Source organism: Fukomys damarensis, unplaced genomic scaffold, assembly GCF_012274545.1.
Source record: "Fukomys damarensis isolate Sample0158 unplaced genomic scaffold, DMR_v1.0_HiC HiC_scaffold_17, whole genome shotgun sequence".
In the NCBI taxonomy this organism is placed as follows: Eukaryota; Metazoa; Chordata; class Mammalia; order Rodentia; family Bathyergidae; genus Fukomys; species Fukomys damarensis.
In genome coordinates this window covers 14,615,569-14,635,226 of record NW_022900929.1, presented here as the reverse complement: position 1 = coordinate 14,635,226, position 19,658 = coordinate 14,615,569, and the positions used below count along the sequence as shown (strand labels likewise).

The 19,658-nt window shown below is 41.8% G+C and overlaps 1 long non-coding RNA gene across 1 annotated transcript; it reads left to right on the top strand.

Annotated features, from left to right (window-relative positions):
- The first annotated feature begins 3,035 nt into the window (after positions 1-3,035).
- On the top strand, positions 3,036-4,786 carry LOC117286582. Its single transcript, XR_004517751.1, has 3 exons — positions 3,036-3,178; positions 3,289-3,694; positions 4,272-4,786. It is a non-coding gene; the product is annotated as an uncharacterized LOC117286582 (long non-coding RNA).
- Positions 4,787-19,658: the final 14,872 nt, after the last annotated feature.

Genomic DNA, 19,658 nt, shown 5'->3' with positions numbered 1-19,658 from the left:
AACAGAGAGGCCAACAGGTCGGGCTGCCTGCAAACAAACATTCCCAGGTTACTGGGCCTCATCCATGAAGTCCCTTCCCTAGCTCGGCTCCCCCTGCTTCCCCACGCCTCACCCCTGGTGCAGCCCCCGGTCCACAGGTATAGCCTTGGGGAGATCAAGGCTGGGGAGATGGGCCAGGGGGAAGAGGTCCTCCCCACCAGTCTCATCTTGAGTTTCTGCCTTCCTCACCTCTACCAGGGACAAGCAGTTGGAGTAAAAAGGGCCAGGAGGCAGCACCCCTCCTTTGGTTTGATTTGTGTGGGCAAATCTGGTATGTGCTTCGAAAAGTGATTATCACATGCAGCCTATTTCCAAAAGCCAGTGTGTAGACACCTCAAAGTTATAGCCAACTGGAACTTTATCCTGTGCTTTTTCTGATTTAATAAGCTTTAAAAAATGAAAGCTTCCCAGAAATATGTAAAATGAAACCATAAACTGTCCCTTCCAGTCTCATCTGCAGAAGATATTTTTTGTCAGCTATATGGTTATATGTCTTTTTAGCTGTTTTCAGTATATCTGCTGTATCATCTTTATAAAACAGGGATATGATAGATATTGCCTATAGATATTTCCCCTTCCCTCAATTAAAATACTTATACTTGGACATTATCATGTTTGTTTCTAAACTCTGTCTTTAAGAATTGTGGAGCAAAAGGGTGATTTCTTCACATGGAAAAATACTGGTTATTTTTTCTGTAGGAATAGAGGGAAGATTTTTGCATAATTTAAATGGAACAGGTATTCAGTATTATGTGATGCTAATTGAAGACACAGAGTATATGCCCTTAATCTCTAAGACAGAGACTTCATAAAAAGCAGAGCAAAAACTCTGTTCTCCCTAAAAATAAATGACCACTACCCCCCTTAGAACTACTACACATTTCTGAAAATTTTTACTAGATTTTTTTTGCCTTGACACTTTAGAATATTATTAAGCACTTGGAAATATTGTGGTCCATTCTCAAAGCAGGAATATTTTTTACATAAGATTTGCAATATTAATACATGGATAAGGGTGAGATCATTATCTTTGAATTTACCAAATCGGATGCTAAGATCCAGATTGCTTGGTCATGTGCATGGAAAGAAATCCATGAGACTTTAAAATTAAGGATCATTCTATCCAAAATTTTGGTTTCTGCCCTCAAGTTTTTGAATGTGCCTGTGATCTCTGTTCAGTCCAAACTTTCTGTCACCCAGCCAGTTCCTGATTGTGCTGATTGTGTCAGATAATCCCCCTCCATAAGGAGATTATTCTAGACATGTGCACACCAAAGTCAAAAGGACATGAAGACAGGTACTGGGGAGCAGTTCAGCTGTCAGAAAAAGTGAGCGAGGGAATTTGGCTGAAGAGCCCTGGAGTTTTTCTTTGAAAGACATTGTTGACATTTCCTGACCGCAGTGCCAGTGGCATCTGATTCCTGCAAGGTCTGGCTGTGTAGGGCTTTGTTTTGCTGCATGGACCCAACAGCAAGCATTTAACCCTTGGTGGGAGGCAGCCAGAGACTAGTCCTCCCTCCTGAGCCCACTCCACATACACCTCTGATGGGAACATTGGTTACAGAGGATGTTTAATCACACACACACACACACACACTTCAGAAATAACAAGATGTACTTGTGTCTTTAAACTAAGAGGTCAGCATGGATGGGAGATTTCTCCAGGCAATGCTTTTTGTTCCTTGAGATGTGTGTCTAGACATGGTTTAGTTTTTCTGAGGATTAGCTATATATTTTTCCTTATCATAGGTAACCTCTGAAACCTTTTCTTTAGGCTGGCTCTAAGTGAATCTTTCTAAATGATTTGATTTGTTTCCCTGTATTAGAAAGAAAAATAGTCTGGCTTCTTTATGGGGCTTCAAGTCCGAGGCAAGCAGATTTTATTCTTGGCTGGATAAATAAAGATGTGAGGCAGTGAGACCTTGGGAAAGGACCGGGGGAAACCACAAAAACAAATCTGGGTGGTTGTTGATGCAAACAGAGGAAACAGTTTGGTCTAAAGGTGCAGCTGCCCTAGTCCCAAACTTCGTTAGTCTATAAATTCATTGGCCTCCACATCACAGACCAGGCAGTGGGGCAGACTCACCACAAACAAATTCACAAGAAAACAGTGACTGACAGAGATGCTTCTGTGCTAGTCTTTAGCAAAGACCAGTACTACAGGGGCTGGGGGTTTAGCTCAGTGGTTCTGCCACCTGCCTCACAAACACAAGGACCTGAGTTCGATCCCTGGTACAAAAAAAGAAAAGAAAAGACTAATACTACAAAGCTGACCAGAATGCTCATGTCTGCTAATCGCATGTATCTTTTTTGCATTGCTGTAATGAAATACTCACTGCTGGATAAAGTGAGTGACTTATTTGACGTATGATCTTGATGGTTGGAAATTGCAAACATCATGGCAACTGTTTCTAGTGAGGGCTGTGCTGGCTGCATCACAACATGGCAGAGACATGAGAAGGTAAACAGATACAGGCAGAAGAAGCCAGGCAAATGGGGTGGTCTCACTTTATAACAACTCATTCGGGTGACGACTAAGAGAATGACATTAACCCTTTCCAACAGAGGGAATCCCATGACCTAATTATCTTTCACTGGGTCCTGCCCCTTAAAAGCTCCACCACCTTTCAGCACTGTTATATTTAAGACCCAGCCTACACTGAAGGAACCTTAGTACGATGTGAACCATCAGGAAGGCCAGGACACAGAAATACCAAGCATCTTCAGAAGTTGCCTACAGCAAAATTGACTGGATGCATATAACAGCCCACGCTATTCCCTCGAGAAGCACAGGAGACAAGTAGCAATTTCTGGCGCCTTTTTAACCTTTTGCAGCTTTCCTTTAATGTTCCTTGGTTTCTGAGTATAAGTGTGTCTGTTCTGTTCTGTTCATTTTTAGCTCAGGCTCTCCTGATTCTGTTGCGGGGGGTCATATCTTTCAAAGTGTAGATAACTCATTAAAGTACCTGTTTGTTGTTTTGCTCGTTTAGCTCTCAGATCGGGGCCCATTTGTCAATCCCAGAGGCTGAGGATAAGAAGTGCTATCGCAGAAGGGCATGCACCTGCATTTCACAGAGAAGAAACTGGAGGCTGAGGATTTGCCTTCTCTGAGAACTCAGAGTCAGACCTGGCTGCAGAGGTCAGTCTGGCTACGTGCATGCCACACGCCGGTCCCAGGTGACATTATTGCTGTGTGACTGAGAAGGCCAGAGGAGCGGGCGGTGATTTGCTCTTTGTTTTGCTTTTCAGAAAGAGCTTTCTGTCAAGAAAATTGGATAAGCCCTGGGGATATTTTGAGAAAGCGCTAGTAGGTTATTCCTCTCAGAGATTCAGCAGCAAAAGGATGACAAAGAGCACCTCACTGACTAGGTCGTGAGCCAAACGTGGGATTTAATGTACTTGTTCCACCAGGTGGCTCCTCAAAATGGAGTTCTAGGGGGGCTGGGCGCGTATCGCGGCGGAAAAGACTTTTCACAGCACGCAGATGCTCTGGGTTTCATTCCCACAAAAGCAAACAAGACGAAACAGGACGAAAACACAGCAGAGCTCCAGGTGCATGGGTCTAGGAAGAAGGCTTTAGATCTTTCCTTCCCAAGGAGTGGGAAAAGCTCCAGATCAGTGGAATATTGAAGAATGGGTGATGCCCAGTGAGAAGGTAGGTCATCTTATGCTCCATCCTTTCCCCAGAACATCCTTTCCCACAATCCCACATCTCACATCTTTGCAGCTAGATGTAGTTTGGATTTTGCAATCATTTGGATTTTAACAAAAGACACGTTGGTTTGTATTATGTACCCCTCATGGCATCTGGGGCAACACTCTTTAAACAGAGTCACATTAATGTTTCGTCACATGGCAAGTCGTCCCAGGTACTGCAGACTGAGGCAGTAGAAGTTTCTTCGGCAACTTACTGAGACTGTGTTTTAAAATTTAAAAAAAGTTATATTCAATGAGATAAGGAAAGAGAACAAATGGTCACTTGTAAATTGAGTATCAGTAGTCTACTAGACCTTGGAGCAGTTTAACTTTTTGTATTATTTAATCTGGAAATTTGTTCTTCTTCTTTTTTTAATCTGGACATTTCTTATCATAATTAGCTGACAAATGATATTTCCAAAACTTTTCTAAAAAACAAATACTTTTTAACTCTAATCTGTTTCTGTTGTTGGTTCCAAACCTAAATTGTACATCAGAGTCAGGTAGAGAGTTGCTTAAAAACGTTTTATTCCCAGAATCCACACTCAAGAATTCACGTTGGGGAGCAAGCAGCGCAGACGCTTCTGACGCAGGTGTGACTGGATTGGCCAAGGAAGCACTGCTGCCCCCTGCTGCTCGGAAGGGCAACCTGCAGGCTCTGGATGAAGGGGCGTTTTCCGAGATCTCTCCACCTCCCTGGGTAGCCGCTGTCCTGACTAGGTCGTGAGTCCACCATCCCTGGAGGAACCCACCCTGAGTCACGCTGGGGAGGCTGGTCGGGCGGGACTCAGGGGCCAGGAGCAGAACTTTTGCTGGAAAAGCAAGATCAGGGAGATCAAGCCCCAATGCATGAAGCAAGACTCTAGCATTCTGGGGTCCTGTACCCTACCCTTGCCTCCCTCCTTGCCTTCTTTCTCTTCCCCTTCTTCCAGAGTCAAATTCAGAGGTTTGAGTTGGACACTCTTCTCACCTTATTGGCATGATTGGTCTAGGCCAGAATGTTTTCTTGTTCCATTTAAAATAATTTCTGGGCCGGTGATTTAGCTTGGTGGTGCTGCTGCCTGCCTCGCAAGTGCAAGGTCCCAGGTTGGATCCCTGGTTAAAAAAATTTTTTTTTCTCAGAATCTCCCTTCCTTCCACCCTGCCCACTCTAATGGATTTTTGGGGTATCCTTGGGCCCGCATGTATCTTTGTGAACTCTACTGCCTGGAAAGGTTACACATAAGACCATAAACACATTTAAGCTATGCCATCATTTTGTATTGTTACTGAAGAATTTTTTGGTGGTTCTCTTCCACCGAGAAAGCACTTCTTAATTTTATTAATTATTATTATTATGGGAAGTTAGGACTAACATTTAAGAGAATATAAGATCTGAAAAGGAAATGCTTTTTTAAAAAAAATTTTTGGCTACTACTGGACTTTGGTCTGAAAGGCGAAGGCTCCGGGCCACATTTAAATGCTGAATAAAAAAGGCACTGACTGTTTTAACCTGTACTGGCCACACGGGAGCGCTTTAAGCCTTTTCTTTGTAGTCTCGCCTTCTCCCAATACAGTAGGAATTGCAGATGCCCACGCCAGGACCATGTCCAGGCTTTGGCCAACCTGATACCTTCTTTGCTGACAGTAGCACCAATTCTCATCATTTGACGTGGTTCTTGTCACTAAAAATCAATGTCAAGTTAAAGGAGGAGAATATTCCAAGATTCCTTTGTGGAAATGGCTTGTGTGTAATAAGTCATATCTAGAGTTGAAGAAATTAAACTTGTAAATAAGCCACAGACCACTCAGGTTCTATTATCAGCAAACATAATCCCTTCTCAGGTTTGGAAATAAAAATGGTCTATTTGATAGGGGTCTTTGAGGTCTTTTAAATTTTCCTTCTTATTGACCACGTCAAATGTGTGTAGTATACATTATTTTGTACTATACTATGGGAGTGTAGTGAACCTGGTACATTATTATGTATCCTGTTACAATTATAATTATCAATACCTGGGTAATCTTATTGTAATTATAAACTTTTCAATGTCATTTTGAACTAAATCCCAGACACCTTTTCTTCATACCGTTGTCTCTTGGTGCCTGCTGGATCAGCCCCAGGACCCCTGAGATCCCAGAATCTGTGTATGTGGAAGTCACTTAGGTAAAACATCCTGATATCTGCATGGAACCCATGCACACCACCCTGTGGTGTAGTTTAAATCATCTCTAGATTACCTACTACAACGTGAGTGCTGTGTAAATAGTTACCCTACCATATTGTTTAGGGGATAATGATAAGAAAAGTCTTTACGTGGTCAGCCCAGACACAACTTTATTTCCTAATATTTTCAACCTGTGGTTGGTTGAATTCACACATGGCCTCACTGTATTTCACTATATCTCTAAAAGCTAAGCTAATCACACTGCTAATCACGCCCTGGTCATTAAAATTGATTTCTTAATGTCATTAAAGAGCCAGTGAACATTCACAGATTCCTGATTGTCTTGTACATTTTTTAGCAGTTTGTTTTTCATCCCAGGTCCACTGGGATACGTGATATTTCTCTGACATCTCCTGGGATGTTCTTTCTGCTATTTGCTTGTTGTTAAGGAAACGGAGTCTTTTGTCCAGGGGGGTTTTGCATAGGTCTGATCTTGCTGTTGGCTTCTGGTGGTGTTGCTGGCAAGTTTTTCTACCCACAGCAATTGCTGTAAAGTGGGAGTTTAGAGTGGGAGTTTGGTTACATGTTCTCTCCCTTTACCATATTTGTTTCTCTATCATATTGTCAGCTACTCTGATTAGTCATAGGGAACAGTTAGGATTAGAGTTGTTTAGGTTTTTTGAGACAGAGTCTTGCTATATAGTTTTGACAGGCTTTGAAATCATCATGATCCTCTTGCCTTAGTCTCCTGAGTGGTGGGATTACAGGCATGTGCCACCATGCCTGGCCTCTCGTGTTTTTTTCTTTTTGAACTAGCTAGAATACTTCTATAGAGACCTCATCTCATCAATCACTTGACTCTCCATGGTCCAAATCAAATAGGAAAGACAGATCGGTGTTTGAGGCTTTCCCTTTATTTATGTTTTCTCAATGTGTCAATTACCTAGCGTCCACCAAAGGTGACCAATAAAGTTTTTGTTGTTGTGATCTTCATGAACTCATGGATTTAAGCATATGTGATATGTTTCCACATACTGCAGTTACTGTGTTATGTTTGCTAGTGGGAATTTATTCAAGTTGACCTCTGGGTCCTCTTTGTTGCAGTTTGGTATGGCCAATGTTTACAGTTCATCTCAGATTTCTCCTGGCCCAGCATCTGGTTTCTTGATGCTGCTTTTTAATGTGTAAGAATGAGACACGTGGGCCAACGCTGAATCAACCAACGTGCAGATATGCTGTAAGGTCAAGCAGCAATATGCCTTGCTCACTGAAACTGTTTCCTTTTTCTTCCTTCCCTCTTTCTTTTCTCTCTCCCCTCTCTTTCTTCCCCCTACCCCCAATCTCTTTTTCTCTCCCTCTCTGTACTGGGAATTGAACCCAAGTTCTTGTGCATTCCTGGCAAGCAAGCACTTGACTACTGACTTACATTGCCATTTCTTTTCTTTTATTTTGAGACAGGGTCTTTCTAAGTTGCCCAGGCAAGTCTTGAATTTGTGATCTTCCTGCCTCAGCCTCCTGAGTGGCTGGAATTATATGTGTGTGCCACACTGTGCCCAGCTTTTTCCCCCTTGTAGAGCCCAGCTGATGCAGTTGGTTCAGTATATCCATTCAGCTCTCCCTAGGATGCTGGATACAGTTGGAATCCAGATTGATTCTGGTTGGTCACTTGGCACTGTAGAAAGACCAGAGGCAACAGGCTTCTGACAAACCACTTCCTGTTCATAGCAGGCCATTGAGTACAGTGTGTGATGGTCAGTTTAATTAAGCTCTCTGAGCCTCAGTTTTTTGATTTGTTAAATGGAATTACTAACAATTACCTCATACACTTGTTTAATAAATATTGATATAGATCCTCTTTTTCCAGCTTTGCGAATTTAATCTGTGAGGAGCCCAGCATGGTGACCAACTCCCAGTAAACAGAGCAGTTAATGTAGATTACTAATTTATGCTCCAAAATAGTACCCTGGGGATTTCGATCTTAGTTAACAATCAGTCAATCTATTCCTAATTGAATCACAATATTATGCCAGCGTGAAACAAACAGATCCCAAGCAAGAAGTCTGGACAGAGAAGCAGTTGGGGGCTTACTGGTCTTTATCCCATGGAGGTCTAACCATTTTTCAGTCTTTAATTTGTTAAGCTAAGCTTCTTCCCATTCTCCATCTATCAGCAAGTTAGTGGCAAACATAAAAATCCTTCAATTTACGGATTCGGGTAGAGAGCTCACGTTGTAAGCATTAAGCTGCCAGGGCCACGTCCATATCTCCCGGATTCCTAACCACGGCACCATGTTTGTTCCTGCCGAAGCCACGTTCCATGCAGTAGGCCACAATTTACTGCTGGGTAAGTACCTACCCAAAGGGATTCCTGTCTTACATACACATCTCACGATCCAGAAGCTTCTGTCAAGGGACTGGGAGCTAATCCCAAGAAGGTGATCATCGAAAGAGAGACTTGTCTCCAAGGCTCCAGGGAACAGAATCCCAACCTTGGCGTTCACCAGCCCGCAGACACAGCGGCCTCTTCTCATTCAGGGACCAGCCCTTTGTGCCCTTTAGCTCTCTGACTCTACTGAGCGTTCTACGTTGCCCTAATCCTAAGATGCTCAACTGGGAATGGAGCTCAGCTCTTCCCTTGTGGCTAAGCATTTAAAAATAACATCCTCATTCTAACTGCAGTGTAAGAGGTTTCACAGAACACGTCCCATGAGGCATCTTAAAGTCTGACCTAAGGATGACCCCAAGCTGCCTGGAACTCAGTCTCAGACCCATAGAACCTTAGATTCAGACTTGGAGCTGCGTGGCCTAAGTCAAAAGTGAGGGTGCCGGCCGTGAAATTAACACATGGGACTGAAATAGTAAAAACTTCGAAAGTCTCAGGACCCAAGACGTTATCAGACTCATCAGTCCCCAAAAGCTCTTTCAAGTCAATTGGCCAATCCATGAGGCAGACTTAAGCACACCTCTCGTCTTGTTCCATAAAACTCTCTTGGAGAAAACCAGTGCCCACATATGGGTGTCTATGCATACTGGACAGCAGGCGCCTGTGGTGGTGGGTCAGCATCCCAGGTAGTTAGCTGGGAAGGTACCTCCTTCAGACCCAGGTTCTGCCTCTCTAAGATGGTCCAGTGACCAGGACTCCTTACTTCCAGGGTTCTGTGAGACTGGAACATTGGGCCATGTAATTCCCTCTACTGGAGCCAAGTCCTCCCCCAGCACTCATACCTTTTCTGAATATAAGATTGCTGAGGGGTGAGGGTGTCAGTTTTACAAAGAAATGAACCCAGGTAGAAGTATTCTTACATGTTATAACCTTGTATAGTATATTCATTCCAAAGCTCACCACAGGGGTCACAATCAGCTCTTTAATGGCGTATATTTAGACACATTTACCTTTCCAACCTTACCACACTGAAATCTTCGTTAGTGACTTTATTTCTTCCATTCCCTTCCCTCTCCTGCCTTCCCCTCCCCGTCCCTCCTCCCTCTCTCCCACCCCCTATTCCCCTCCCTTCTTCTTTCTCTCTGAATGTCAAAAGCCTAGAGAGTGGCTCTTATGTAAAAGATTGCAAATATCTCTTTAAGGTAGGCCCTTAAGTCTGTTAAGATTCTTTTAGAAATATTTATTTTTATTATAAAAGTAAGATATTATTCAAATTGTGCCAAACTCAGAAGGCAGTGACAAGAAAAAAGATCCATGATAATCTCAACAACTATACAAAATTTATTTACTTTAACATGGCATCATAATCATTTATGACATTTTTACACAATAATTATAATTATACTTAATTAATTGCACTATTTTAGGTTGTTTCCCTTTTTTCTAACTTAGGAAATAGTGTAATATATGTTAGTATATGTTATTTTAAAATCCATTTTGAATTCTCTTCCTATGAAAGAGTTTAACCACTTATCAGTTTACAGGCACCAGATTTGTATATGTGTAAACCATCCTGAGCTTTTCTTGGGCAGATGTCATTTCAACCAGCTGATTCCTGAACTGAATAAATTTGAGAAAATTGTCATTTTTATATCTCCTGTTATTTTATAAAAATTAAAAAAATATGCAATTTTTAGTCATCCTGTACTTAAATCATTGGATTGATAAAGGGTGAAATTGTGGGATTTCGATATTAGCAAATATATGTTTGTAAAGATTTATATATATATTGCTCAATTACTCCTACACATTTTGTACTCTCTTAAAACCTCATCTACATATGCATAAATTTTTAAAATTGCATTCCAGTGAGCTGTGAATGCTTTAAAATTTTGTTTATTATAAAAAATGTAAAAATACAATTGTGTTTGCTTACTTTAAGGGAAAACATTTTTCATATGCTTTTTGTCCATGTGTTTGTTACTAGTTGTGTGTATATTTCTCTACTAGCTGTCCATTTGTTACTAGTTGTCCCCATGTCTGTTACCAGTTGTCCGTATTGTTTGGTTACTAGTTGTTCACAGGCTTATTGCTAGTGGTCCATATGTTTGTTTGGTTACTTTAAATTATACAGTGAGGCAACTTATCTAGATCTTAGCAATCACCTGCTCCAATGTGCTTCAACTTTTTCTTATAAGCAATAGTGTACATTTTTCAAGTGAAATTTTGTGCAACTTAATCTCTAAAACAATTAGATTCACATGCTCCAGTTGGAGGGGGCATGAGGGGGGCAACTCAGCTGTCCCTCCACCTGGGAGACTGCTACATGAGACACTGGGGTTCCATGGACCAGGGTCTGGAGACTCTTCCTTCTCCTCTACTATTGGCCTATTCCTCCTTGAAAGATGCCTGCTGACCCCAGAGTTGATTTTGTGATGTGGAGCCACAGTCTGACTGTTATTTGGCTAGGGACAAAAAAGGGTCACCAAGATGTGCTGTCCACAAAGCCCCGGTGGTCAGGGAGGCAGGGAATGGTGGTGGTGTCTGTCTAACAAAAGGATGTTTTACATCATCACAATCAACACTGGCATCTGCGGGCTTCTTTCTTACACAATGAACTGATAAGGGTGAAATGACTCACACAGACAAAAGGATCATTGGGCCTTTAAGTGCTGAGCTTGTTTGCAGATCATTAAGTACTTAACTGGGGGAGAAGGAAAGGATTGATGTGTTGTAGGTCACTGGTGTTTGAGTGGCAATCAGATATAAAAGCACAGCAGATCTGAAGATGTACTGATAAGTCTGGTTTTGACATTTTGCATTTAATCAGGTAGGCTGAAAGTATGAAACCAGCCAATTCAACCTTCAGGCCCCATGCCCGTTAAAAGTTCTCCCTCTAATTCAGCACACCTGCTGGTGTTACCTGGGTAGTGGCTTTTCCATGCACAGTCTAGTCTCTTGTGTGTTTCTCTTTTCACAATGAGAATGTTATTTTAAAAGCTCTGCTAACAAACTTTCAAGCAGTAGCAATGGCGTCAGCTTCTGAACCACGTTGGAAGAGTGGCCATCTGTGGAATCTCAACAGATTCATAACAGTCAAAATTTCCTCCACATTCCTGTTAGGACAAATTAGGATGACTCTTCCTGTTCAGAGATTAGCACTGGAAAATTAGAGCCACTCACTCAAATTAAATGGAAACAAGTGAACTGTAACTAATAAGAACTCTGTTCCCTACAATGTGCTCAAGCTCTTCCCCTCTCCTACTTTCTTGTTATCTCTTTGTTTTGTGGCATCAAATACAAGCATATTCCCAGACTAAAGTCACTTAGTGAGCAGACTGAGCCCAATGAATAGTGCTCAGGTTTCTTTGCCTTGGCACTGAATTTTTTTTCCTCTTTGAGTTTACTGGTACTTTTTAGGTAGACAGTACAGTTACATTCATCATTGGGATCTTGTACCTTTACATGACAGGTCTTGGTTTTCATTTTTTCCCTTGTCACTGCCCTCCTTCACCCCCTCCTCCCTCCCCTATTTACAAATACTTTATTTCCATTTTTTCATTTTCTCATATTTTTTCTTTTCCTGTATTACCTTTCCCCTACCCTTTCCACTTCCCCTACACCTTTAGCCCTTTTCTTCCTATTTCACATTGTCAATTATACCATTAGGATCTTATTTATGATTATCACTATGGAAGTCGATATGGAGATACCTGAATTTGTTTTGAATTGGACAACTCTTTGCTGTGGAGACTTTCCTGCGTGCTGTAGGATGTTTGGTGCCATCTGTGACCTCTCCACGGTAGATACCAGTCACACCCCCACTCCATCCTGCCTCATGCCCATTTCTGACAATCAAAAATATCTCTGAATGTTGTTGCCCTTTGTCTCCTGGGAGGGTAGGAATCACCCTCTACTTAAAACCACCTTTCTGGACTTCACCACATTTGGGGAAAAAAAAATAGATGAAACACAGGAGTGAAAGTAAGAAGAAAACATCATCATCGCCATCACCACCGTCAGCACCACCACATGGTCATCACCATCACTGTCATCACCGTCTCCACCATCGCTATCAACACCATCGTCATCATCACCAGTTCTCAGCACCCACACACAGATAAGAAGTCACTGGACTCTGCTTCTGCCACTGCAGAAGGCTCAAAGGTCCCCACATCTGGGATGTCAGATGAAAGAACCAGCTTTCCGCTTCATCTTTTCTGACGTTGTGCTCGACCTTCACCTTCTACAAGAACACCACCCTCAGGCACCTGCTGCGGGAGCCCACTGACTCATACACACCTGCCGAGTTACCACTTGCTGAAGCCTAGTCACAGAGGAGCTCGGGACGCGTGGTCAGCCTCGCGCCTCTGCGGTGAGGGCCCATGAGATGAGCTTGTGTTGGACCCTGAGCAGATCGGTCCAGTGCCCACCCCCTCCCACGCCTCAGACTTGTCAGTAGCGACTAAGCCTGGGAACTTGCCTGCGGTTAACCAAAAGGTCCACAAAGTCTGTTTATGAACAACAGAAAGCTTTACAATGATAATTTTCTCTTCTACAAAAATAAGTATAGTTCACTAAGATTGTAATTCACAGACAAATGTGCAGGCCTAACCTAGATGACTTCTACCAGGCCCATTTCATGGCTGATTGGTGAGTAAAAAATGGGAACATAGTCTCTCAAGAAAAGGCTCTGCGGGACAAGGTGGCACTTGCCTGTAATTTCAGCTATTCAGAAGGCTGAGGCAGGACAGTGGTAGATTTGAAGTCAGCCTGAGCTATGTAGTGAGACTGTTTCAGCATGAAATTTAAAAAGGGCTTGGGATGTAGCTCAGTGATACAGCACTTGCCTAGCAATTCCCAGTAGTGTAACAACAACAACAAAATATATTGTAATGGAATCAAAACTTAATGTTAATATTTTTGTAGCAAGGTATATGAATATGTTTATAGGATTTAGCCTATTAGAATAACTCGGCTTTGTCAATAAATTTAAAATGTGGGATTAATTGATTTGTTTGCCATTTCTAAGTTAAAATTGCTGTAATGAAAATAAATGATATTAGATCATGTTCAAAAAAGTGAAGTTTTTCTTTGTAAGTTTAATTTATTAAATTCATATTACATACACAGGAAAAGATTGCTCAGTCACATGAATAAAAGGCAGTCAGTTGTCTGTAAAATTTTAAATGTCATTTACCTATTTGAAACTTTAAAATGTAGTTTGTAAATAGAATCAAACATGAGCCAAAGGTCTCTCTCAATTGAGTTAAACATGAGAGTAAGACATGGAAATTAAATGTAAGAGTGTAAGGGAGAACTAAATATTCTGAATTTGCAACTTTGATAAGTAGATTTTAAAATGCAAAGCGGACCTCTCAGTTCTGGGACACTCTCCCTGGAGGCAGTAAAATAAAAAGCCCATTTCCTCCCAGTATGGCCTTAAATATGCAGTCTTTACTGCACAAGGCTTCCCGGGACAAACAGTAAGTCCAATTGGTTCATGTGTATTTAATGGATGCTGGAATTTGAGAACTTGTAGACTGCTTTTTTAGTGGTCCTGGGGATTGAACTCAGGTCCATTGCCGTGAGCTATATCTCCAGCCCGCTTCTTTTTAAAAATAGTTTTGAGACAGAGACTCACTAAATTGTTCAGTTGCCCAGGCTGAGCTGCAATTTACAATGCTCCTGACTCACCTGCCCAGAGTTCTGGGATCACTAGATCTGTTTCTTTTTTTTTTTTTTTTAGCAAAGTCAGCAAACGTGTTCAATGGAAGAATTATGGAATGTAATTAAAATATTGATATGTGAATATTGCTTCACTTACAAACATGGAGGTGGTTATAGAATTGTATACGGAAATATACATATATTGATTTCCTCAGTGAAGCAGTGAACATTCATGACTGACTTGCTTGTGCATTCTTTTCCCAGAATCAGTGCTGGTTCTTGGTCCTGCTGTTCTCCAGTTGGGGGCGGGGGGCTTGAGTATCAGGTGAGTGATGCTGCTTCATATCACTGGTTTGTTTTAACCTTCAGAATCTCCATCCTTAAACAAAAGGAATTAAAAATGGCTATAGAGAAAGTCCCAGCATTTATAGGATATTGCTCTGGCATTATCAGAATTAATTCCTATTGGTGATTAAAAAAACATGGACACAATATCCAACACTGCAGATTTAGGAAAGGGAGACTTAATTTGTCTCACGGTCCTAGTGGATTCTGTCCATGGCCAGCTGGCTCCAAGGCAGGAACATCACGGTGGAAGGGAATGGCGGAGCAACCTGCTTAGTCCATGGTGTCTGGAGCAGGGGAACTGCGCCAGAGAGAAAGGGGCCAGAGGCCAGACACAGACTCCAGGGCTGTGCTTCCACGACCCACCGAGACCATTAGAAGTGTGCCCCAGCAGTCCTGCCAATGAATCCCAAGGCCAGTCAAGTTGACATCCCATGATATGCACCACAAACTCCATCCCTGGCTATATGAGAAGCCCCATGAGGCCAGAGGTGGTATAGACTTCTCCTCAGAGCAAAGCTCTTTAACCCTGGCTCAAATACTAAAACTAGGTTTTCCATCTGTAAAATGGAGGGATTCATACTTTCCTCATAATATTGTAAGGGAACTCATGATAGGAGAATCATGGCACAGTGCTCAGTAAGTGGGAATAATGCTGAGCAACCACTAATCATTAATGACATAAAACTATGCCCTTCTTTAGTAAGAACATAACAGAATACAATCTCTCCTCAGCAATTTTGAAGCTCCTCTTTCTAGAACCTTCTCCCACTTGATGTTGTCATTGTGTTTCAACTGCACTTTAGGTCACATACCAAATACCTTGCCTCCATCAAACATTTTCTTATGAGAGACTGTCATAGTCTCTTGGTCTAAGCCTTTCTTGTTATTTATATTTCCAGGTTTTATTGAAGTATAATGAACAATACAAATTTTTATATTTAAGGTATATAATTTAATGTTTTGATATACATACAAGGTGTGATTGAAAATATGGTGAATGTTTAAAATTTAAAAACTGTACTACACATTAAAAAACACATAGCTATAAACCCCCTTCAATACTCCCATCTTTGAGCATTTATCCCATTGTTCTTGTCACTTTCTGAAGCAGTTCTGGAAATTTCCTTCTTTAGTTGGGTTGTCATGACTTTGGATGGACTCAATACATTTCCCTTTCGTGGTCATTTTTACTTTGGGGAAGAGTCAGAAGTTGCCTGGTGCCAGATCCAGTGAATAAGTTGTATGAGGACACAGCATCATGTTTTTGTTTGACAAAAACTGTTGTAAATGATTGGTTAATGAAAGGTGATTAAAATATATGGTGAATATTTAAATTAAAATTTTTATTATAATAAAAGGCACACTGCCATTAATTCTCCTAAAAGTACTCAAAATACACCATTCACATTGAACACACTTATTCATTTCTGGCAATGTATCTTTCGCTGTAATAAAGTTTTTTAAAAAATTAAACATTAATCACATCCTTTACCTCTTGTATACATTGTGAAGTGTTCATTATAATCCAGCTAATGAATACACCCATCACCTTTCACATTACTTTTGTGGTCTAACCTCTCAGAAAGTTTCAAGCCTGTGTAGTAGAGTCAGCGGTGCCATGTTTTACATTAGATTCCCCCAGAGTTTCTTCCTCTTTCACAAGTGAAATCTTGTATCCATTGACTAACATCTTCCCACCCTTGCCTCTGATAATCTCCATGGTACTCTCTGCTCCTGTGAGTTTCACTATTTCAGGTTCTATCTCTAACTGAGTGCATGTAGTATTTCTTTCCTGAAGTCTCATTTGTAACCAAATCACTCAGCACAGAAAAAAAAAAAAAAATCCCCATTCTTCAGTCTCAGCTAAGAGTTGTCCGTGGAACCAAGCACTTGTTTTTAGCAAACGAGACGATTCTTGCTTTTCCAAACTGTGAGATTCAATATTCTGGGTATGAATGACTCTACAACTCTACAATTATACATATTTATTTAAAAATCTTTAAAGCCTACATGGCTTTAGGTTAAAAAAGGAGACCTTAAATTCTGCATTCAGGCATGAAAAAGAAAGTAGGAGAAATGTTTGAAGGCTAGAGACAGTTGCCCAAACTCTGGAAAATATAATCAAATCATTATTCACCTTCTCCAGCTACTTATAAGACTATCCTCACTAGGCCAAATGATTTCTGGCACCCTCTTTCACACGTAAGCCGTTTCAGAGGTTGGAGTGACCTCTTAAGAAATGAGTTATTCAGGAATGTCAAAACTGTCAGAAGGCATAATTCAAAAATCTTTTGGAATGAGCGGGATGTAGAGTAATTATTTTTTTGTGGTGCTGGGGGTTGAACCCACGACCTTCTACATACTGGGCAAGTGCTCTATAGCCTTTTAAATTCTAATTTTTCATATGAACATGCTAACTTTAAAATGTTGAACGATAAACAGGTGGTTTATTTTGTGTGTGTGGTAGGTTCACATGTGACTGTGTATGTGGTGTATGACTGTGTGGCAGGTGTGATCTCTAAGTGCTTTTGTGTGCGAGTGTTAATGTGTGTGACTATGAGTATATGGATGTGTGTTATGTGTGCTGTGTATACATGCAACACATGTTTGTGGAATATGTGTGTGAGGTGTGTTTATAGTGTATGAGACTGTATGTACAGTGTGTGTATGATAAGTGAATATGTGTGCCTGTGTGTGACTTTGTGTTCATGTGTTTGGCTCTGTGGATGGTTTGCGCATGTGTGTGTGTGGTTTATGTGCGTGTGTGTGGTGTACGCATCTGGTGTACGTGACACTGTGGACGTGCTGTGCTTTGACCTCTGCTGGAACAGTCATTCAGATGACAGACACCTCCTGTTCCTCCAAGAAACAGATTGTTTTCCTCCGTATCCTTGGGCCATCATGGGTGCTCTGAGCCAGGATCATTATCTCCACCACAGAGATCGCGTTCATTCCAAATAAGCACTGCCTGTAATGCTGGCAGCTTACTGAGCTGAGTTTTCATTTGTGTTCCTATTTCCTAGAAGTTCCTAAGAAAACTATACACAAACATAAAATGTACTCCAAATGCCTTAAAGTGTGTTAAATGCTAGAAGAGATGATTGGAGTATTAATTACAGATGCTGTATCATGTATCCATTTCTGGACCTTTTATTGAGAAAGCGGCCCAGGGTTTGTCAGTAGTGTTGCCTTCCCTGGCCCAAGACCATGTGGTGCTGCCTTCTATCCTTTGGTTTCCCTTCCGGTACCTTGTCTGTCCTCCTCGGGGGACCTACCCAGGTGGAGAATCGGGCACTTGATTAGCAGGAAGCCTAGGAGCTCTGGAGCCAGCAGAGGGAGCTTTCTGTCCAAATTGGAGCATCCTTCAAATTGGAGGCACAGATTCACATTAGACATGATCGAAAAATACAGTGGACTTTTAAAATTAAAAATTATGATAGTAAAAGATACATTGCCACGAATCTTCCTCAAAACTCTCCCCCTTGCTGTGGACGTACTTAATCCGTTGTTCTTGCCACTGTCTGGCACAGTTCTTGAAGTCCTCTTACCTGAGGTCTTTGGTTGCACTGTTGTGGTTGCCTTGATACCCTGAATGGATTCAGAATCTTTACCTCTTGTGGTCATTTTGACTTTGGAGAAGAGCCAGAAGTCACAAGGTGCTCCATCCAGTGAATAAGGTGGATGAGGACACGCCCTAAACCCTCATTTTTACCAGTCTGCTTTTTCCCCTGGATGGTACTTAGCAAGCAGGATTCAATGTATTTTTTTTAAAACACCTCATAAAGACGCAGAAGGGGACCCTCCACAGTGGCTTCAACAAGTGATGAGGATGACGAGATGAGTGTGTTTGAAAAGAGGGGAGAATTTAAAGGGGGAATAATGGCAATGTATCTTTACTGTAATTGAAAAACAATGTTCCTGTTCACTGTAGATTTCGACCACACCTGGTATCTATTCTCTCTCTTTTAAAAACTGTAGCGGGAATTTCTGAGCAGCCTGACTTTGTATGTCAGAAGACGCACATAGAGCCACGCCTGAGGACCTTCCTCGCGGTCACATGCCACGGAGGGAGCAGCCTTTGCCTGTCCTGCAAGCTGATCTCAGGCTCACTTTCAAAACCTGCCCTTACTGGGAAGCCAGGGTGTGAGACTGGACTCTCCATGAACTCTCTTGTTCTTTGTTCCTTCACTTATAAAATGCGGCTGTTACAGTCTTGTGGTAGAACAAACAGTGAGCTCCGCAATATAAAGCAGCTTGGTGCTAAAGCCAAACCCAGGATCCGTAAGCAGCAGCATCTCAAAGCTGGAAGGAGACCAGGGCTGGGGGGCCACTCGATCCAGGCCCCTGTCTGAGGAGGCAGAAAAGCTTCTGGGACCCATGGTGAGCAGTTTTCCTATGGCAGAAGTCCCAGGCCTTAGGATTGTGGCCTATTGTCCAATATACTGGTTTTTGGCAATCTTGTTTGCGTGACTTTGAGGAGCCACATTTTTAAATTCCAGGGAAACAAAAAACAAATGAGCTATTTAATTTAATTTATTTATTAATTTTTTTGGAACCGGGGATTGAACTCAGGACCTTGCGTTCATAAGGCAGGCAGCAGCACCACTGAGCTAAATCCCTGGCCCAGGGCTATTTTATTTTATTTTATTTTTGTGTGTGTGGCTTATGTATGAACTTCACATCCTTCTATGGAACAGCATCATTTCAGACAGAAGTAGCAATTGTCAGCCTTCCTCTGTCTGCAGAATTCATGATTTGTGTGATTCTTCATCCAACAGATACTTTTTGAGTTTTTCCTGTGTGTCAGTTACTGTGCTGCAGGGTGGCTGTCAACACGAGACAAATTTTGCCTTGCACAGCTTCCAAAAGAATATGGGGCTGAATGCAGCCTGTTTGGCCTTTCTATTTCATTTTATTCCCCTCTCCTCCTCCTCTTTCTACTCTTCTTCTTTCCTTTTCCCCTTCCTCCTCCTTTTCTTCTTCCTCTTTCTTTCCCTTTTCCTCCTTCTCTTCCTCCTTCTACTCTACTTCTTCTTTTGTGGTGCTGGGTATTGAGTTGAGGACTTTTACTATGAGCTGCATCCTGGATCTACCTTTCTTTCCTTCCTTCTTTCTTTCTCTCCTTGTTGGTACTGGGTCTTGCTGAGTTACTAAGCTTCCCATCCTGTCCTCAAACTTGCAATCTTCCCGCCTCAGCCTCCCAGAGTGTTGGGGTTATAGGTGTGCATCGTCACCCTTGGCTGTTTGACCTTATGTGTTCGCTTCCTTTCAGTGCCATGGCTGTGGTGTTCTGAATCTCTGCACTGCGCTTTGGCACTTCAGAATGACTGTTCCGTTTCTTGTCAGCGCTCCCATTCAGCGCTGTTTTGTTCACTT